This window comes from Diabrotica virgifera, chromosome 5 (assembly GCF_917563875.1).
Source record: "Diabrotica virgifera virgifera chromosome 5, PGI_DIABVI_V3a".
NCBI lineage: Eukaryota > Metazoa > Arthropoda > Insecta > Coleoptera > Chrysomelidae > Diabrotica > Diabrotica virgifera.
In genome coordinates, this window is record NC_065447.1 from 99,355,094 (window position 1) to 99,378,406 (window position 23,313).

Consider the following 23,313-nt stretch of genomic DNA (forward strand, 5'->3'; position numbering starts at 1 on the left):
ACTTTTATCCTCTAAAAGCCAAATTGCTATTCATTAATCTTAGATACTTCAACCACGACGTAAACTCGTATAACAGCAAGAGTACTCATAAAAGGTGAAAATGTAATCTTCTATCTCGGGTTGTATATCCACGCAGGGGTGATCAGAATTCAGAATGATCATTGAGCGGTTAGTGGAATGGCAAAGTAAACTATACCTAAACTTCATTGACTTTAGGAAGGCGTTCGATATCCTACACAGAGAAAAGTTGTGGGAAATAGCAGAGAGTTATGGGATATCGGACAAATTCTTAAGAATGATTAAATTGATTTATGAAAACACCACAGCAAAAGTAATATACGACGGAAATTTAAGAGAATCAATCGACATTAACAGCGGTGTAATCAGGGTTGTATACTGTCTTCCACTCTGTTTATTATTTTCATGCATTATGAGAAAAAGCAGCAACAGTAAAACTGGGAAACACTGAAATACTTTTAAACAATTAGAAGATCTTGAAGATCTTCTTATGAATTCTTGACAATTAGAGGAAATTAGACAAAGAAGTTAAAAAACTGGACATGAAGAAACACATGAATAAAAATGAAGTTATGAAGATTAACACACCGAAAGAAATGAGCAAAAAAATAGAAAACCAAGAGCTGAAATCAGTGGAAAGATTTAGTTATCTAGGAAGCACACTGAACACGACAGAAGGAGCAGACGAGGATATTTATTCAAATACGAATTGGCAAAACACAAACAGCATAATTAAACAATAAAATGGAAATCTAATGAGATAAAACTGGATACCAAACTAAAAATCTTCAATAGTAATGTAAAGGTAGTACTATTATATGGATCACATATTTTTGGAAAATATCAAATCACAACACTAGAAAGATTCAATCCTTTATCAATTAATGCTTAAGAAAAATTCTAAGAATATTTTGGCCCGACCGGATCACAAACTTAAACATATAACAAAAAAATGAAAGAAAAACCAATACATAAATAAATAAAAAAAAGGAGATGGAAATGGTTGGTAAATCGGACACAAACATAACAAAAAAAGCATTGGAATTCCATCCTCCAGGAAAACGAAAACAGGGGATACTGCTAAACACATGGAAGGAAACAATTGTTAAAGATGCAGAAAACGTCGGCCTAACCCGAAAAGAAGTCAGATAAAACGCAGAAGATCGACAAAAATGGAGAGTGACAGTAGATGCCCTATGTTCTAGTGGGAACGAAGAGGATATGTAAGTAAGTAATTAGTTTCTCTGAGTAAAAGAAGAGACCTAGGATAAAAAGTAATTCGTGAATAATTTCATGCATGGGAAAAGTTAGAGTAGTAAAACTACATAAATGGAATTATATAGTCTCTAGATAGGTTCTTTCGAAACAAAAGAATAACTTTTGGCATATGACTTAACTTAACCCTTAACTACAGACATCCCAATATTATCACGTAACTACAGACTCCTGGTATTTTTTACCGGTCATTATAAAATAGAGTCAAAATATAAAGTTAATAATAAAAAAAAACAAAAACGTTTTGCATTATGTGTTTTTATGGAGTCTCTAGATATGGGAAAAATGGTAAAATGAGTGATTTTAATAATATAATACAAAATTTTTGAAGAATAATCTATTAAACCAGAATTTTGGTAACATTTTTGGTCTATTGAAACAAACGGCCATAAATGCTATGGACAAAAATTTAAACTTTTTTTTAACAAATAAACGTAACATAGAATCACAAAGGAAATATAAAATCCACAAGGAAAGAAAAGTTTTCCTATAGTTGGCTGTATACCATCAATCACAAAAATTGGAATAAATCCTTTGTAAAAGGTATAAAATTTATTAAAATCCCTAAAGGGCTACATCAGAACAAAACGTTTTCGATTTTATTACAAAATCATCATCAGTGTAAGACAGTCTGGATGCTAGCTGAGCCACCAAAGAAATATAGGGGTAATAACCCTTCAAATATAAAATGTATGCTTTACAGATGCATATTTACTTAAAAAAAATTAAAAATAATATTTTTTTTAAGTAAATATGCATCTTTAAAGCATACATTTTATATTTGAAGGGTTATTACCCCTATATTTCTTTGGTGGCTCAGCTAGCATCCAGACTATCTTACACTGATGATGATTTTGTAATAAAATCGAAAACGTTTTGTGCTGATGTAGCCCTTTAGGGATTTTAATAAATTTTATACCTTTTACAAAGGATTTATTCCAATTTTTGAAATATAAAATAGCATCCACGAAAATTTTTACATCCATGAAAAAAAATCTGCAAGGGGTAAAATTGTAATAAAATTAAATGGCAATTCCATTTTTGCAAAGTGGCCTCAAAATTTTTATCTTCAAATTTAACCTTCATTGAAGGTCCAGGATGTCTTCCACAGTCCATTTCTTTACTTTTTCCCCAAAAACACAAAAAAATAATGTAAACATTTCAGATTTACAAATATAGTACTCATATAAAAATACTCCCTTAACACAGACATCCGGTAATTTTTACCGGTTAAGATTTTTGATGTGTACCAGAAAAGAAAATATTGACAATACACAATACACGCTTTGATTAGCATTGTTATACAAACTGCCCGAGAGGTACAGAGACACATGAACTTGTAAGTTGTGAGGTTACCACGAAATCCACATTTTGGGAATGCCCGCCGGTAATGTCTGTAGTTAAGGGTTAAGAACAAAAAACAAGGGAATTATCCGTAACGACTTATATGTTCATTATTTTTCTCTCACCACCCATTTCCACTAATTAACTTATTCCTGTAGGAACAAAATATAGGCCTATATATTTTTTGCTGACTTTAATCCTCTTAAAGCCAAATTGCTATTCATTAGACTTAGATACTTCAACCACGACGCAAACTCGTATAGCTGCAAGTATACTCATAAAAGGTGAAAATGTAATCTTCCATCTCGGGTTGTGTATCCCTGCCGGGGTGCTCAGAATGGTCATCAAACAGTCAGTGGATTGGCAAAGTAAAGTATACCTATACTTCATTGACTTTAGAAAGGCGTTAGATATCCTACACAGAGAAAAGTTGTGAGAAATAGTAAAAAGTTATGGGATACCGGACAATCTCTTAAGAATGATGAATTTTTTTATGAAAACGCTACATCAAAAGAATTATACGACGGGAATTTAACAAAATCAATCGACATTAACAGAGCGGTGTAAAGCAGTGTTGTATACTGTCGCACTCCAACTCTGTTTATTATTGTCATGGACTGGCTTACGAGAAAAAGCAGCAACCTTAAAACTGGGTTACACTGAAATACCTTTGAATAATTAGAAGATCTTTAATACGCAGATGATTTATGCCTACTTTCAGCAAAGAGACAGAGCATGCAGAAAAAAGTGAAAAATCAAAGAAGGTAAAAAAGTGGGCATGGAGATTACCATAAACAAAAATGAATTTATGAAAGTTAACACACCGAGAGAAATAAGCATACAAATAGAAAACCAAGAGCTGAAATCAGTGGAAAGAGTAGGTTATCTGGGAAGCATACTGAACCCGGCAGAAGGAGCAGAGGAGGATATTCAAACACGAATTTGCAAAGCACAGACAGCATACTTTATGTTAAACAATATATGGGAATCTAATGAGATAAAATTGGACACCAAACTAAAAATTTTTAATAGTACTGTCAAGGCAGTAAAAGGCTATTGTACGGATTAAAGACTTTGAGAATAACAAATCACAACACTGGAAATATTCAGTCCTTCATTAGTAATTGCTTAAAAAAATTCTAAGATTAATTTGGCCCAACCAGATCATCAAATCAAACTTATAGAAAAAAAATGAAACAAGAACCAATACATGAAGAAATAAGAAAGAGAAGATGGAAACGGTTGGGCCATACTCTGCGGAAATCGGACACAGACATAACAAAACAAGAATTGGAATTCCAACCTCCAGGAAAACAGAATCCGGAGAGGCCGATAAAGACATGAAAGAAAACAATTATTAAAGAAGCAGAAAACGTCGGCCTAACCTGGAAAGAAGTCACAGAAAAAGCACATGTTCGGCAAAAATGGAGAGTGACTAGATGCCCTATTTTCCAGTGGGAATGAAGATTATAAGTAAGTAAGTAGTTTCTGTAACGATATATGGACACTGTTGAAACGCGACGAGAATCTATTAGGTACTTTTGAACGAAAAATCTTGGACACATATACCTCAAAGTCCGCCTACCAATGAAACGAGTGTGATTCATGCTCATGACACATTTTTATTTTCGGAGAGTTTCATAAATGGCGGGACATATATTTGTTTAGCAGTGGTTTATTTCCATGAAACGTAATTTACGTTTCATGTTTCTTTGATGTGCGGCTTGCCTTAAGATTGCCAACTGGAAAAACAAAGCAAGCAACAGAACAGAATGGCGGAAAATCCTAGAATAAGCCAAGACCCAAAAAGGGTTGTCGAGCTACTGATGATGATGACGAAGTAGTTTCCGTGAGTAAAAAAAGAGACCTAATATAAAAAGTAATTCGTGAATAATTTCATGCATAGAAAAAGTTGGAATGGAAGAACTACAAATGGAATTATAATCTTTAAATGAGTTCTTTAGAAAGTAAAGAATAACCTTTGACGGATGACTTAACTCAAGAAAAATAAAAGGAATTATCGGTAACGACCTATATCTTAATTAATAGTTATCAACACCCTTTCCCCTAATTAAGTTATTACGCAAAAATCAAAATGTAGGCCTGTATATTTTTTGCTGAATTTTATTATAAGCCAAATTGCCATTCATTAATCTTAGATACTTCAACCACGACGCAAACTCGTATAACAGCAAGTATACTCATAAAAGGTGAAAATGTAATCTTCCATCTCGGGTTGTATATCAGTACCGGGGTGTGAGCTTTTTAAATTTGACTGGAGAACGCCTTTATCGAATCAATCTTTTGGAATATAGTAAATTTGCTGACGACGTAGCATTTTGTATTCAAGTAGCCTTTGGAAAATGGAGAAAGAAGGGCTTTTGTGGTGTCCCGTTTCGAGTATTCTTTGCTCTCGACGGTTGTTGGCGGTGATGGTAAATATCCAGACATCCGAGTTATCTGAGAGATAGCCACGCATACATCGGAAGAGTTTAGTCTCGTTCGTGATGGTGTTAACTTATCACAAATTACGTATGTATATTATACTATAAATATACAATATAATAATAGATAGGTAAGGTTCCATTAATTAAAGTTTTACTCAGAAATACTCCTTAAAAAGAAACCGCTCACATCTTATGGGAAATATAATATCACTTAAATTCAATAAAATTTACATGAATAGATTCGTCTCGAACTAACGGTAATTTCATAACTTTGCGACAACTCCGAATTTTCAATAATAAAAACAAAATATATCTGAAATCAAATGGGTACGTACATAAGTTAGAGAGAGAAAAAATATTTTAAAATACCCAAATTATCGGTACTCCATAAATCTTCTCCGGTTATTAAACCTCTTATTATAATAATTTTATTAACCTTCGGATGACCAAGCGGGGGAAATTGTGACCCAAGCGTATGTTTTTCTTTAATAAAGTCAAAAGTATTTTCAATTTTTAACCCATTATTTTTTAGTTTGACTTTAATATCATTCTAGACATCCTCATATTTTGAAATAAAAAAAATTCCCTATATTTTACGAATAAAAAATATATTCTGAAGTTGATGTTTAGTAAAATACCGTCTATTATGTATAATTCCATAATTCCAAGTAGTTTTACGCTAATGACGTCGACTTTGCAAAGTAACAAGACACTTACTCAACATGCACACTACATATGACACTAATACTCATGTTGTGACTGGCTGAATGACATAAAGTTCATGTCAAAAAAAAATAAAAAAACTTCATTTTTTTGTTTTGTTAATTGTCATTTTTGATATTTTTGACCTGGGGTCATTCCCCCCCTTGGTCATCCGTGTAAGAAAAAAAGGTTGGTCATCGGAAGGTTAATCCACTTAGGTCCCGCGGGGTTTAAGCTGTTTTGAATATCACCCAGAATAATAGTGATTGTAAATGACATTTTTATTAACTTCAAAAAGGGGATTTCGATCAACTTTAATTGCAATTTGCGCCGCAATTTATCATAACTAAGAGTTGGCGCAATTATATGAATCGAGGGGTTTGAGCGAAAACCCGATAAATACCAAAATTATGAAATCCGGTATTTTTATTTCTGTTGCAGTAAAAACACGTCTCCTACCACTGGTAAATGTTATTATTTGATATTAACATTTTTAAGCACAATAACTAATAAAAACCAAACATGGTAAAAACCGTTAACTCATATTTTCAAATAACACCAACCCGATATATAACTTTACTGATAAAAATACTTTGTTGTAACCATATTTATAATATGAGAATCCGGTAGAATCATTTATCTTCTTTTTCCTGTGTAATGTTACTAATTTTATTAGAAATATTTCTAAGTTAAAAACTGATAATTCATTTTATCGGAGATGAAGATTACAAAATTGTTCATTTTGACAACATATATTCATGCGAAAATTCGATAAAGAATTTTAGACTATGCAAGTTTATTCAATTTCAGCACACTTTTTTCCTGCGAAAACCCAGTAAATGATGGCGTAAATTGACAATTGAAAATTACAAAAACAAAAAAGCGGTTATAATGGCGCTATATTTATAATGAAAAACATACTCAGAGCTGCCAAGGTACCACAGTAAATCAATTGTAGTAAATTTAAATTTAAGTGTACTGAAAAGTTTTCTGAAGACTATTGAAACTCTGTAGAAATTACTGGAGTAACTGTAGTACTGGAGAAACTCTGTAGTAGTAGTTTAATCTAGAAACTTTTTTATTTTGTACAATATAACTGTTAAACTAATTAGGACTAGACTTGTCCGTAAGACTTTCCAAAGAAAGGAACGAACATTTAGTAAGAAATGTTTCTTTCCACTAGATTACCATGAGTAAATTCCAGTGTGTCAAAAGTTTTTTAAAAAACGGTGTGTATATTCTCAAATGATATAATAAATGCTGTAGCTACCAGTGATTCTACTGGATGCTATTCTAAAGAGGACAATAGCGGAAAACGGTAACCAGTTATTAAAAATATCAGAAGATATTGGCTTGAATTAAAAAAAACTACTACTCTACACCCTAAAAGGCTAAAACAAATTTCATCCCAAAAAGCAGCCATAGACTTACCAACTCCGGGCATTCGGGCAATTTATCAAAGTTGTATAAAAGTACCTTTCCAATAAGTGAAGCAAAGAAAACCGATTGGATAAAGATGTGCCAAGAAAATATTTTCCAGAAGAGGTGCATGCTTGATTAACAAATTTAAAAACCGGTAATTATATCGTAGATCGAATTCCAGACGTAATGATGTGAGAAGTGCTAAATAATTACTCTAGAATAACGAACAAGCCTGTCTTGGTTCCGTTTGGTGCTCTATGATTGGCAGCACTGCTTATGTTATGTCAATTGTCAACGGTTTTTGTAAGAATGAAAAATGTCAATTCATTCATTCCTCTTCGATATAGAATTATGTAATCAAGTTTATTAAGAGTTGTTAGTTGTTTAAATACAAATACATAACATATCAACACATTCTTTTATTCTATATTTCATCTACATAACAATGGTTATGGGCCCAGCTGAACAAGAAATGTGTTGAGTAGGAAGAGATGAAAACGTGAAAAGAAAGGCTAGTAAAGGCACGTGTTTGTAAAAGCAAGTAAAAATCTAAACAATGGAGAAGTTATCTGAAAACAAATATGGCATAATACCTTTTAATGGAAACAGTTTCGATAACTGGAAGTTTAGGTTGTTCTCAGTTCTAAAGGCCCTTGAATGTAGTGAAGCTTTGAAGCCGGTACCCGTGATTGATAGAAGGGAGGAATGGCATAAAAGGAACAATAAGGCTTGTATGGTAATCATCCAAATTATTGCTGACTCGCATTTAGAATATATCAAAAAAGTGGAAGTAGCTTATGACATGATACAAAAACTGGAAAGAATATTTGATAAGAAAGGTATGTGTTCCAAGTTTTATTTGTTAAAAGAACTAACAACCTTAAAGTATAACAATGACATGGATATTCATGACCATTTCGCAAAATGTGATCGACTATTTAGAGAACTAAAAAATCTAGGTAGTAGTTTTGATGAATCTGACATGTCTTGTTTCTTGCTATTGTCAATGTCACAAGAGTTTGAAAATGTAGTCACAGCGATAAGAACTTTATCAGAAGACGATTTAAAAATAGAATTTGTGAAAAGTAGGTTGTTAGAGTTTCATTCCAATAAAAATTCAAGAAACGCAAAAGTTTTACCTTCATCTTTTAGTGCAACAGAAAAGCAAGTAAAATGCTTTAAGTGTGGAAAAATTGGGCACGTTAAGAGCGTATGTGGCATTAAATGTTTCACTTGTGGTAAGATGGGACACAGATCGAGTCAATGTTTCGTCAAAAAGCAGAATGTGAGTGACAAACAAAAAAATGGAAACAGGGCAAATTATGATATGAATGAATGTAACAGAGAAGAGGATAATGCTGTTGCTTTCTGTGCAACATCTGAAAGTGTAGAGGGTTTAAGTGAGTGGTATGCAGATTCGGGGGCTACACACCATTATATAAACAATGAAGAGGTGCTTATCAACAAGAAAAAGTTTGCAGAGAGAAGAGAAATACAACTGGCAGAAAAAGGAAAAAGTATGGAGGCAACATGCATAGGTGATTTACAGGTGATAAGTGTGGTGCAAAATAAAAATGTAAAAATTACTTTGAAAGATGTGTTTTGTGTGCCAAAACTAAGAGCAAATTTGTTGTCTATACCTACCATTGAAAAGGCAGGATTTGAAGTTGTATGTAATTATGGTAAGATCTTTATTAAAAAGGATAATAATGTTTTTGTAGAAGGTAAACGTCTTAATAACTTATACAAAATTATATTTAAAATCAATGTTGAATCTGCAAATTTAGCCTTAAATATAGATATTTGGCATAAACGGTATGGTCATTTGAATTATGGTTCTATTTCAAAAATTAAAAATTTTAATATAGTTAACGGTTTAGAGTTTACCAAATCAAAGGTTGATAAAATTTGTGATGTTTGTGTACAATCGAAACAAAAATGTTTTCCATATAATTCAAAAACATCTAGAAGTACTAGAGTTCTTGAATTAGTTCATACGGATGTATGTGGCCCGATTGCACCAACCTCACGTAATGGTTATAAGTATTTTAAAACTTTTGTTGATGATTTTTCTAGGTTTGTCATGGTATATACTGTAAAAGGTAAGGACGAAGTTTACAATTGTTTTAAAGATTATACAGCAAAAGTGACATCATTATTTTCCAATAAACCTATTTCAAAGTTAAAATGTGACAATGGAGGTGAGTACTGTTCTAATGCAATTTTAATGTTTTGCTCAGAAAAGGGAATTCAAATATCATACACTCCACCCTACACTCCTCAAATGAATGGAGTTGCAGAACGTATGAATCAAACATTAATGGATAGAGCAAGATGTATGATAAAAGAGGCAGGAATAAACAAATGTTTTTGGGAAGATGCAGTTCTCATGGCAGCATATATAAACAACAGAACTCAATTTTGCTTAATACAGGATAAAAGTCCTTTTGAATTATGGCTTTGTAAAAAGCCAAATGTCTCTAATATGCGAATTTTTGGCTGCATAGCATATGCCAGAATACCAGATGTTTGAGGAAGAAACTTGACGATAAAGGAGTAATGTGCAGACTTATTGGTTATACTGAGAATAGTTACAAGTTATGTCAAGAAGAAGAAAACAAGTTAATTCACAGTAGAAATGTAGTATTCGAAGAAAATAATTTATGAATAAAAAGGAAAACGATATGAGAAGAAACAGAGAAAAAGAAGATGAAGAAAATTATGATATACAAGAAAATAAAGTTGACGAAAAAGAAATACGAAATGAAATTGGAGATGAAGAAAGGAAGTCTGATAGTGAAGTACACAAAGACGAAGATAATAAAAAGGATAATGAAGGATTGTCTTCTGGAAGTACGCAAAATGGTAGGCCACAAAGAGTAAGAAAATTACCTGGAAAATATGACATTTATGAATTAGACGCAGAAAAGTGTGATGAAGAGTTAGATATAAGCTGTTTGGCACTACTTAGTGAACTAACAAATGCACCGAAGTCCTACTCAGAAGCAAAAGAGAGTTCAGAATGGAGTTTATGGCAACAGGCAATTGAAGATAAGTTGGATGCACTGCAACATAATAATACTTGGGAATTAGTTGAGAAGAAATATAATCAAAAGGTAATTAGTAATAGGTGGGTTTTTCGATTAAAGGAAAATTGTGTTGGTCAGCCTGTGTATAAAGCCAGATTATTTGCACGGGGCTTTGAACAAATAAATTTTAATGATTTTTCACAAATACATGCTCCTGTAGCAAAGTTATCTACATTAAGAATAACATTGTCTATCTGTAATCATTAAAATTTACTATTGTTACAATTAGATGTGAAAAATTCTTTGCTGAATAGTTCTCTGAAAGAAAAAACCTTTATGAAAATACCTAAAGGTCTTAAAGTTTCAAAAAAGGACCAAAATAAAGTGTGCTTATTGAATAGGGCAATCTATGGTCTCAAGCAATCCCCAAAAGCATGGAACGAAAAATTTAATGAATTTATGCTAATGTTAAATTTTAAACGTTCAAAAACAGACTATTGTCTGTATAGTTTTATTAATAAAGATATAATGTGTTATTTACTTCTTTATGTAGATGATATTTTGGTGGCTTGTAATAATAGACCAGGGCGGATCTGTAAAAATATTAGTACATTTGGACGTTGAGAGGTGACTCAAATTTTTTTGCAGAAATTGCTTGAAAATAATTTAAATAATAATATTTGAGTTATCCTCCCTCTCAAAAAGGTCCGGAACATTGTTTAAATAAACAAAATGTCAAAAAATTAAGGAAAAATTCGATTTTTTTCTTGGTTTTTTGATTACAGTCGAACCCGCTTATTGGAATAGCCTTTGTGCAAGGCAAAAATATTCTTATAACCGGGATATTCTAATAACCGATCATTGGTAACTAGTCGAAATAAGTGTTACCGAATATACGTAATAATATTATTTACATACTATGCCAATGTGTAGTTTTACATACTCTGCAAATATGTAGTTTTATTACATACTATGCCAGTATGTATATCATATATGTACATACCTACATAATCAGTGTATGTAAATGGTTTTAGGTCTTTTTACGTCAATAATACAGTAGTGTAACTAGTACTTATCTATGTATGTGTTAAATACCAAATTACATTACATGTATGTGAATGAATACATTAGTAATTAATATGAAATGTATGCAATATGTAGATATGTAAATATTTTCTTATTAAAATGCATATATAACAAAATTACTTTTTTTTTTCTTGAGAAATTATAGCTTTTTCGTTGTTAATCCGTGTGGTCATCCTTAATCCATTGGTTGAATAAAAGTTTTATTGGCGTCAAGAAATGGATTGTTACATTCTTGTTCTTTTCTGTTCTTTTCGAATTTAACAAAGCCATAATTCACATCTTGCAAACAAGTAGATACTCTCTGAGGAAATTCTAAATAAACTGCTTCTAACAATTTTATAACAGGCAACAGTGCTTTTGTGTAGACAAATAAAAATTATTTTATGACCCATATATTTGTCGGCCATGCTAAAGATCGAATTGGTATTCGTAACAAAGTAATAAATATTTATTACCCTAATAATATCTAATCCAGCACTACAGGCCGTTGACCACAAACCATAATACCAAACATAATTTAAATTTTTAGTAAATTGTAAAAAAAAATATTCTTTGACCTGCAAAATATGCTAATAAGCGGTATTATCTAGTTAGATCCTATTTCAATAAACAGATAAATTTATTAAGGAGTAAATGGAAATGTTTCGGGAACTTGAATTTATATTCCATAAATGGGGATATTCCTATAACAGGGATTCTAATAAGCGGGTTCGACTGTATAACTTTAAAAGTATTCATTTCCGAGAAAAGTTGTATTGACATAAAAGTTGCGTAATTAAATTTCCTATAATACAGAATTAGTTAAAAATTTAAGAAATACTCACAATTGTTGCAAAATAGCAATAATTTTGAAAAAAACATACAAAAACAAGTATTCGCATTTTACGTTTTTCAACCATTTATGCTACACTTAGGACCTTCATATTTCACCTTGAAAAATTTTATGATACAGTAAAACAATACTGTAAATTTCATTAAGATCGGTTCAATAGATTTTGCAAAATAAATTTTGCAATCCAGCTTTCGTAAAAAAAATGCATTTTTTCAAAATGTTACAGGACTGAAAATAAAGCAGATAGCAAGTTGAAAATTTTTTTGCACATAGAAGTGTACTGTACCATTCATTTGCAATTTTGCAAAATTAAAATCGCTTAACACCACGGCGTCAGGAATTTTTTTAAATAAGCATTAATTATTGGTGCTACGCGCAGGACAGCGGATAGGTTGCTCTGATTGGGCATTTCAATGACCTTTTATAATGATTGATACATTTTAATTTTTATGACATTTTGATATAAATAAATAAATTTGTTTATTGCAAAATAAAAACACATACCCTATCATTTGAAATAACACTTTTATTAGCAAAAACTTTCTTTTTTCATATATTTTAACTTAAATAATAAAAGTTTATTATTTTTAAACATATTCAATTGTTTAAACAATATTTCACAAACAATAATAAAATTAGTTTGATTTTTGTGGAATTAAAATATTAAAATACAACAAAATATAGAGTAAGAAAGTAATATATTAGATAAAGATTAGAAGAAATTTTGGTGGAAATCAACCTGTGTGAATCGAACACAGCTGTCCTGCGCGTAGCACCAAAAATTATTGTTTATTTCAAAAATTTTCTGACGCCGTGGTAATTAATCGATTTTAATTTTGAAAATTGCAAATGAAAGGTAGAGTACATTTCTATAAGTAAAAAAAATTCAACTTGCTATCTGCTTTACTTTCAGTCCTGTAACATTTTGAAAAAATGAATTTTTTTTTGCGAAAGCTGTATTGCAAAATTTATTTTGCAAAATCTATTAAACCGATCTTAATGAAATTTATAGTATTGTTTTACTGTATCATAAAGTTTTTCAGGGAGAAATATGAAGCTCCTAAGTGTAGCATAAATGGTTGAAAAACGTAAAATGCGAATACTTGTTTTTGTATGGTTTTTTCGCAATTATTGCTATTTTGCAACTAGGGTTACTATTTTTTAAATTTTTAACCAATTCTATATTGTAGTAAATTGAATTACGCAACTTTTATGTCAGTACAACTTTTCTCGGAAATGAATACTTTTAAAGTTATAATCAAAAAACAAAGAAAAAAATCGAATTTTTCCTTCAATTTTTGACATTTTTATTATTTAAACAATGTTCCGGACCTTTTTGAGAGGGAGGGTAACTCAAATATTATTATTTGATTTATTTTCAAGCAATTTCTGCAAAAAAATTTGAGTCACCTCTCAACGTCCATCTCAAAACAGATCCGCCCTGGACTATAATAATATATTTTTGAATCATTTGAAAACAAAATTGTGTGAATCTTTTAAAATGAACAAAATAAGCAATCAATTTAACTTTTTGGGAATAATAATTAACAGGGATTTTGGGAATAGGATCATAACTCTTGACCAAATACCTGCAATTGAAAATCTTGTTAAGCGATATAATGTCGAAGACAGTAAAAAGTTTAAAACACCAATTGAAAAGAATTTTAACTTAGTGAGAAATTTTGATTGTAATCTTAATACTAATTTACCATACAAAGAACTGTTAGGTAGTCTTATGTACATTATGATGGGTACTAGACCTGATATTTGTTTCAGCATTAGTTATTTTGGGAGATTTCAAGATAGTGCTACTAATGAACATTTTAAACATTTATTGAGAGTACTGAAATATTTGAAATCTACTATTAATTTTAAGTTGTATTTTTATCATTTAGAAGATATTTCTAGTTTTGAGTTAGTTGGTTACACTGATGCTGATTGGGCTAATGACATAACTGATAGAAATCCATTAGTGGATATTGTTTTAAACTTTTTATAATCTAGTTTCATGGTCTTCTAAAAAACAAAGTTTGGTAACTCTATCGAGTACAGAATCAGAGTTTGTAGCAGTCTGTGCAGCATTATGCATCATGTGAATTACTTTATATAAAAAACATACTTTTAGATTTGGAAATTAAATTTTCATTACCAATCACAATATTTGAAGATAATCAAAGTACTATCAAATTACTACAAAACTTTGAAAACAATAAAAGGTGTAAACACATTGAAGTGAAATTACATTTTGTTTTGGATCAGATAGCACAGGGTATTATGAAGGTTGAATATATTTGTTCAAATGAGCAACTTGGAGATGTATTTACAAAGTCTCTGTGCTATGAGAAATTTAATTATTTCGTAAATAAGTTAGGCTTAAGGGTTTAATTTTTAGTTTTGTATATTGACAGGTTTGAGGGAGGGTGTTAAATAATTACTATAGAATAACGAACAAACCTGTCTTGGTTCCGTTCGGTGCTCTATGATTGGCAGCACTGCTTATGTTATGTCAATTGTCAACGGTTTTTCTAAGAATGAAAAATGTCAATTCATTCATTCCTCTTCAATGTAGAATTATGTAATCACGTTTATTAAGAGTTGTTTGTTGTTTAAATACAAATACATAAAATATCAACAAATTCTTTTATTCTATATTTCATCTACATAACAAGAAGGAGACACATTTTACCTTTTAATTTTCTAAAAAGAATGCAGATTAATTTATTTTTGTTGGAATAATATACAATTAACTTTTACTTTATAATTAAAAAAATTTCAAAATAAAAACCAATAAAGTCAAATATTATACTCATTCAACGAGGTAAAACCCGATAAATATCACGTTTTATTTTTTTTTGTAAAGACGTTTTTATAAATTAAACTTAAGAGAAATTATTCTAACTAAATATTAAATTCTCTACCCTTTGGCTATAACAAATAGTTAATAAAACTTCCTATGACGATTTTAAATCTTCTTCAAACTTCCTAAAATCTTTAATCGCGATTATCTCTAAAAATGGTTTTGTTAGTTATCGGGTTTTCGCACGAACCCCTCGAAATGATCGTTAAGTTTAGACGGATATATTCATACAAATTTTATTGAATTTGAGTGACATTATTATACAGGGTGTCCCAAAAAGATTGGTCATAAATTATACCACAGATTCTGGGGTCAAAAATAGGTTGATTGAACCTCACTTACTTATATAAAATAGTGCACACAAGAAAAGTTACAGCCCTTTGAAATTACAAAATAAAAATCGATTTTTTTTTTCATATATCGAAAACTCTTAATGATTTTTTATTGAAAATGGACAAGTGGCATTTTTGTGACAGCTTCATCTTAAAAAAAAATTAAAGTGAAATTGGTGCACCCCATAAAAATTTTATGGGGGTTTTGTTACCTTAAACCCCCCCAAACTTTTGTGTACGTTCCAATTAAATTATTATTGTGGCACCTTTAGTTAAACACAATGTTTTTAAAACTGTTTTGCCTCTCAGTACTCTTTCGATAAGCCAGCGTTTATCGAGATATTTTAAGTATTTGTTGAATCCACCAAATAATTTGTATATGGTTAATACGATTATAGAGACCTGAATAATCTGAAAATTTATTTATAATTTACTATACATTTTTAGGTATATTTTGAAAAAGAAGCCACATATAGGGATGGGAAAAACCTACCGGTTTAAACCTAAAACCGGTTTTTTTACTTCGCAATAACCGGTTTTGCCGGTTGTTTTTTTGTCCCGGTTATAACCGGTTTTTTCTTTTTAAAGTAAAAACCGGTTATTAGGTTTTTACGGTGATTAAGATTAGGTTAGGTATTATTTCGGATTCCAATCATAATTATTATTCTCAAGTAATTATTCCAAACAAAACCAGAATTCAAATTTTATTTTATTTTATAAAATACAGAAGCAAACTGAAAGTGCAATCTCACATCACCCAGAAACAATGATTAAGTTTTATTATAATATTTCCTTGAAAAGGTATTTGTAATCATAATATTTACATAAGAAGTGTCTGGTTGAATTAGATGCAAACATCATCTATTTTTTACACTTAACTCTTGACATTGAAAGTGGATGAATGACTTTTTCTGATTACCAAAAATAGTGCTCTTACTATGAATATCGAATTACTGATTAATACGAATCTCCAATAATTTCGCTACGTTTTCAAAACGATACGCTCATACAGGAAGTATTAAATGAGTTGAAATGTACTTATTCTACAAATATACAATCGTGTTAAAAGTAATACATGTTCTTTCGATAGTACTAATTTTGATCATATTGATATCGAGTCGAATGGAGTATCGCAAACTAAAGTGTATTGTAAATGTAACTTTGTAACCTATTGGATTAAAAAAACCGAAAACCGGTTTTTCCAAAAACCGGTTTTTTTGGCCGGTTATAACCGCCAGGTTAAACCGTAAGCAAAAAAAACCGGTATAACCGAAAACCGGTGTTTTGTCAAAAACCGCCATCCCTAGCCACATATCGATAAAAGGTGACTTGTCAAAAAAAAAGACTAAGAGGCAAAAAAGTTTTAAAAACACTGTGTTTAATTAATGGTACCACAATAATAGTTTCATTGGAACGTACACAAACATTTGGTGGGTTTAAAGGAACAAAACCTCCATAAAATTTTTATGTAAATATATTAAAAAAGGAGCCGCAGCTCGGTAAAAACTGGCTTATAGAAAAAAAATACTGAGAGGCAAAAAAGTTTCAAAAATGTTGTGTTTAACTAATGGTACCACAATAATGAATTAATTGGAACGTACATAAAGGTTTGGGGGGGGTTTAAGGGAACAAAACCCCCATTAATTTTTTATGGGGTGGACAAATTTCACTATAATTTTGTTTTAAGATGATCCTGCCATAACAATGATACATGTTTATTTTCAATAAAAAATCTCTAATAGTTTTCGACATATTGAAAAAAATCGATTTTTATTTTGTAATTTCAAAGGGCTGTAACTTTTTTTATGAGCACGTTAAATGTGCAAATTTTGTACTAAGGTAAGTTAGGTTCAATCGAACTGTTTTTGACCCCAGAATGTGTGGTATAATTTATGACCAATCTTTTCGGGACACCCTGTATATTTTCCATAAGTAGACTAAGTGACAAAAAAAATAAGCACCTACATAATATCTACCTCTCCGACTTTAAGAGTTTATGGTACACATTTTAATTTAATAGTTATTGAAAACATTTTTATGGTTATACATCAAAGAATATTCAGAAAGTGTGATGCAGATATGAGTAATATAATAAAGTTTGGCTTTCGTAGTGGTTTCGGAACAGTAGAAGATGTGTGTAGTTTCACAACGTTTCGTTAAATATGTCGAGATGAAAAATGTCGAGATGACAAAAACGAGAAAATTTTAGGGGAAATCTCTCGACAAAGTAAAAACAAAGAGGAATAATTCAAATTTCCCGCCCCGTAAAGCTTGTTTGCAATTGGTCCAATTTCAAGCAAGTTTACTCCACTGTTATCAAATTTTGACACTAATGACATTTATAAAATTTTGATATTATCGGCGTTTTATATGTTAATTAAATTATATCTGCGATTTTTTTATATTGTCTGCGTTATTCTTTTAGTTCTTAGATTTTTAGTTTGTTTTTATAAAAAATCAGTTGTTACGGTTGGATTTGATTTTTCCAAAAGTACTCCAAAAAGTAGTCAAGATATTTATTTTAGTACTTAAATGAATATAATTTGGAGTTCAATACTCAACAAAAATTGGAGTTCTGAACTCGATACTTAATATCTGCACGGTTTCACTTGATTTTTCCAGAAGTACTGTAGATAAAATATAATGTATGTGCCATTTATGATAAGGGGGTGGAATAGCCTTTAAAATGAGATATTACTAAACCCCCTTTCCATTAAAAACTATGGGTGTCGTGACCGCACTCGCTAGATGTTTAATGTAATGTATTTGAAAATTGCTCTAAAAAATGTCCTTCTTAAAAATAAATGTAACATATTTTTAGATTTTCCATAGGGACCAAGTTATAGAGGGTGACATTATCAAATTGACCCACTGTATAATACAAACATTAAAATTTTATATTGGTAGGACTCTGTATAATACAAGTATAGAGTCATACTCTGTATAATGCAAACATTAAAATTTTATATTGGTAGGACAGATAACGCAGCCCGTCTCATTATTAAATTTCATAATGAAAAATTATTGCAATCGTTTTCAGTAAGATTAGATATTAAAAAACAAAAAATTAACAAGAAAAAGTACTCATAACATTAGCATGTTAGTGACGTAGAACTTTAAAACGACATCGAGTCTGCTATTACCATCGTTATATGAATACAAAGCTCCAAATTTCCATTGAATAAGCATAAAGAGCTCGCCAACCTTGTTTCCGTAAAGTGCATTTGTCTAGAAGAGTTTTCAACAACAAGTTATTATTTGCCACATCGATATGTTCCTTTTATTATTCTTATTGATTTGACAAGAATAAGTAATTCAGCTGTAACAAATAAAAACCGCAGGAGTTTGGAATTGCATAATAAGATTTGGTTTAAATCATTGTTACATTCAGAGGTCGAGAATTTATTTGGAAATAAAAAATGGAAATATGTTACACTAAAATAAACTTGCTTGCATGCATAGAAATCGGCCCACCTTAAACTTTTGATTTGAATTATATTTTTTTGGATACTACTAATCGGATCAAAAAAGGGATAAACTATTTGAAAGATAATTTAATACGCTTTAATGCGAGTATAAAATTGTCATAGATTTCTTATCATTTATATGTCTAGAAAGCAATAAACAAAAAAATGTGTTTATTTGATGTTTATACGATAAAGAAATTGTGTGAAAATCCGAGTAAAAGTTTTTGAAAAAAATTTAGCTCACGTCAAACATTTTAAGTGAACCGATTTCTATGCACTTTATTACAGTTTAAATAACATTGATATAAAAACTTTAAAAAAATGTTTTATATCGATTTTATAAAATGTGCAACTTCTCTTACTACTTACATACATTCATAACGAAAAATTTCTCAAGCAGTGAGAAAAGTCGGCCATTGCAGTGAGAAATATTATTTTTCAGGGGTTCTCCGCCGGTTTCCATGCATATAGCCGTTTCCATGGTAACATGCACAATGCAAACACAATTGTTTTGTTAAACAAAATGTGTTGAAGCAAAACATACCAGGAATTACCTCTTAGAACTGTTCAAAAATATCAACTGTTAATTAGAGTTTTAAATAAATGACGTATATAAATTTTAATAATATTAAACACCTACATATCTTATGTATTTTATTTCAATTTATGCATATAATATACCTAAAATCACCTTAATTATTTAATTTTGAAGATTGAACTCTTGACAAAACCGCATCCATAGAAAAAGTACAGTGTATATGAGAAAATTACATATTTCTCCCTCGCTTGATTTGCGGCACTCGCCTAGTGCCACGGCTCGTGCCAACAAACTTCTGCGCTCGTGAGAAACAAAACATTATATTACAATATTCAGTAGATACGATGTGAATTGAACCAGAGGACGTTTTGGGGTCCAGGTAATAATTCTACGGCGAGCATAGAAATAAAGATAAACCATTCATAAATATTTGCAATTGATCATTCCTAGTAGTAGTCCACATGGACACGGGTGTGGCTTATTACTTTCTAACGTATCTTATTGGGCAATACTGAAGTGTAATTGGTCAAATTGTTCGGAAATGCTTACACTTAAATCATATCGTTATCTGGCCAAAATTCCTTCTCATGTTTCAAAGGCGGCAAGCAATATAAACTCAATATAAACAGTGTCGTCGTCATAGCCTTACAATTATTTATTTTATTTGTATAATAAAATTGTTGTCTCATTTCTTTAGTCCTTAAATTAATAAGCACATTAAATTTCATTTGTATTATATACTTTTAATAATCAATTTTAAATTTTAATAACTGTAATATATGTTTATACAGGATGTCCCATATATTTTACAAGATTTGATGACGCGAAATTGCGCAGATTGGATATCGTAATTAATGGAATTTTGTTATAGCAATCATCACAGTGACCAATAAGAATTTTTTGACTATAATGGTCATCTTCAGTTAGTATGGGCTGAACAAATTTTATTAGTTTCCTATAATATAAGAGGTCTTTTGAACCCTGCAAATTCTTTTAGATTTGCTTTGATCATACTGTTTAAACCTTCAGTTGTTATATTTAACCCTGTGTCTAGGTACACGCTAACGTGTACGCAAATAAAAAAGTTAGGTACACGCTTAAACTTCATCAAGCCAGTGATGTCATTATTTAGCGTACGCAGTGACTGTATAATTTGGTACCTACACGCTATTTTGATATGTTTAGTGTTTGTTTGATAGAAAAATATTTGTTATTAAAGGGAAGGGAAGCAGAACTATTCAGATGTTTCAAACTTAATAATTGTAATAAATCAATGTATGTATATAAAAGTATATTTTCAGGTTAGCAAAATAAATATCTATTTAGTTGACATGACATGTACAAAATATTGTTAAAATAATTTTTATACGCAAGTTAATTATTATAATCGCAAAATAAATATCTATTTAGTTGACATGACATGTACAACATATTGTTAAAATAATTTTTATACGCAAGTTAATTATTATAATCAACTATTCTAAATGGGAAATAAGCCACAATTTAACTAAAAAATGATTTTATTAACGTTTTGACGTCCTATCCGATGTCGTTGTCAAAATACAAATATTAGTCAGATTAAATAAACTATTAAAAGAAATTTTTTACTAATCAAGAACATTATTATTTAATTTATTAATATTTTGTATTTTGACAACGACGTCCAATTTGGACGTCAAAACGTTAATAAAATATTTTTTTAGTTAAATTGTGGCTTATTTCTCATTTAGAATAGTTGATTTCAAAAATGTCACAAGGAAATAGCTTCAGAACAAGTTAATTATTATTGTAAAAGCTTTAGGTCTTCCTTTTATTTTAATTTTGGACGGTAATACTATTTCACTTATGACTAAAAAAATATATATTAATTTATAGTCTCTTATCTTTTTTATACTGTTTTAAAATTTTGTTAAACTCATTAGCAGAACTAAATAATTTTCCACACTCCATAGTTAATTTAAAAACAAACACTAAACAAATAAAACATAACTTTACTAAGCAATATTAAAGTGTAAACACAACGCGATTAAACACATTCTAACAGTATGACTTACTGATACTCGCGGTATATTCTTAGCACAGCATACACGAGGCTCAAGTTAGCGTGCACGCAAAAAACCAGTAACAGTGCACGCTAAATAGTGACGTAACTAACTTGATGGCGTTTCGCGTGTACGTAACTTTTTTATTTGCGTACACGTTAGCATGTACCTGAGTACCACTCAGTACCACTCTGACTCTGAGATTATGTAAAAAATTATATCTAATGTTGATCCCAAACCCCTTTTTTCAGTGAGTAATAGATTATCGAATTCTCCCTAATGCATTACAGTTGGAAGTGACAGAAAAACAACGTTCCTAGGTGATTATTATGCATTGAACTTGGACAATTATGTATTCGTTGACGGGTATTTGCATATTAAAAAATAACTTATAGATGTAAAATTGGTTGGCGATTACAGTACTCTAAATAGATAGCTAATCAATGATACGAATAAAGATAATTTGACACAAAAGTAATGGATCGTGACAGTATTTTCGCAACATAGGCTCATTTGTGTAGGCTCATTTCTTTAGTTCTTAAATTAATAAGCATGGTAAGTTGCATTTGTATTATGTATTTTTAATCATCTTTGGTGTCAATTGCATAAAGAAATGTGAATAATTAACAATATTATTACTGTTTAACAAATTTCAAACCATAATTTAAAATAAAAGTTTACTCATTAATTTCTATTGCGCCGCCTGTTTTACAAAAGATGCCGACACTTGGTGTCGAATTTTGTTTTTATACTTGTCCAACTGACATCGTATAAACTGTACTATATTATATTAACATGAAATTGTAGCGACAGGGACGGTGTGACCCAGCACTAGTTTTAATATGCCTGTATTCATTTAAGTTTGACAGTGGAGGAGCTGTCTGTCCACCTATTCTCTGGTTGGTTAGTGTTTTGTACAAAGCCAAAGTGAGCAGTTTTATTGATCTTGTAAAATTCGAAATAACTACGTATTGGGTCACGGTTACACAACTTTAAAACCTAAATGTACCCCGAAAACTTCGACACACTTGCACTACTGCCAATCCAAAATATATCTAAAAGAAAGGTGCTCAAGTTGTCCAGGAAAACAAATACATAGTGTTTTGTAATATTGTTCTGAAGCTATTTCTTTGTGGCATTTAGGTAATTTACTATTCTAATTGGGAAATAAGCTCAATTTAAAGTAATTTTGTATATTCAAATGTATGTCGTCATTGATCGTTGAAGAGAACGTGTTTTGTTAGCATGTAATTTTGGAGCCATTAGCTCTTAGGTCACTTATGCCTGGTTGCACCAGCAAATCTTAAGTTGCAGTTTAGCCCAGCTCAGCTTATAGATAGGGTTCGTCTATCTTAGCAAGTCTTTACTAATAAGTTTAAGGTGCAATTTACATGACAATCCATTGTGGCAAGCTGAAAATTGATCGTGCGGAGCTTAAGGCACATCTTAAGCCGAAGATCTGTTGGTGCAACCAGGCATTAGGTACCTATTAGGATCCTACCTAAAATTATATTGCACAAAATTCTAAAGCTTTTTACAGTAAAACCTCCGTTAACCGAAACCTTTTTAACCGAAACATCGTTTAACCGAAATGGCTGACAGTTTCAATAATTTTGTCAATAAAAAGTAAATTAAACAAAAAGGAACAAAATCAAGGAAAATTAACATGTTTAGAGTGTTTTTTTTTTAAGAAATCTTTTATTTTCTTTTGTTTCCCTTTGACAACGATGTTTTTGCAGCTATATCTCTCCAATACTATATAATTTGATAAAAGAAGAATACAAAAAACAATGTTATCTTTAACCGAATTTCTTGTTATCCGAAACGGCCTCCCCCCAATTATTTCGGTTAACGGAGGTTTTACTGTATTAACAATAAATATTTTTTCTACATGTTTAATCATACAATTTAGTAGTGATGAT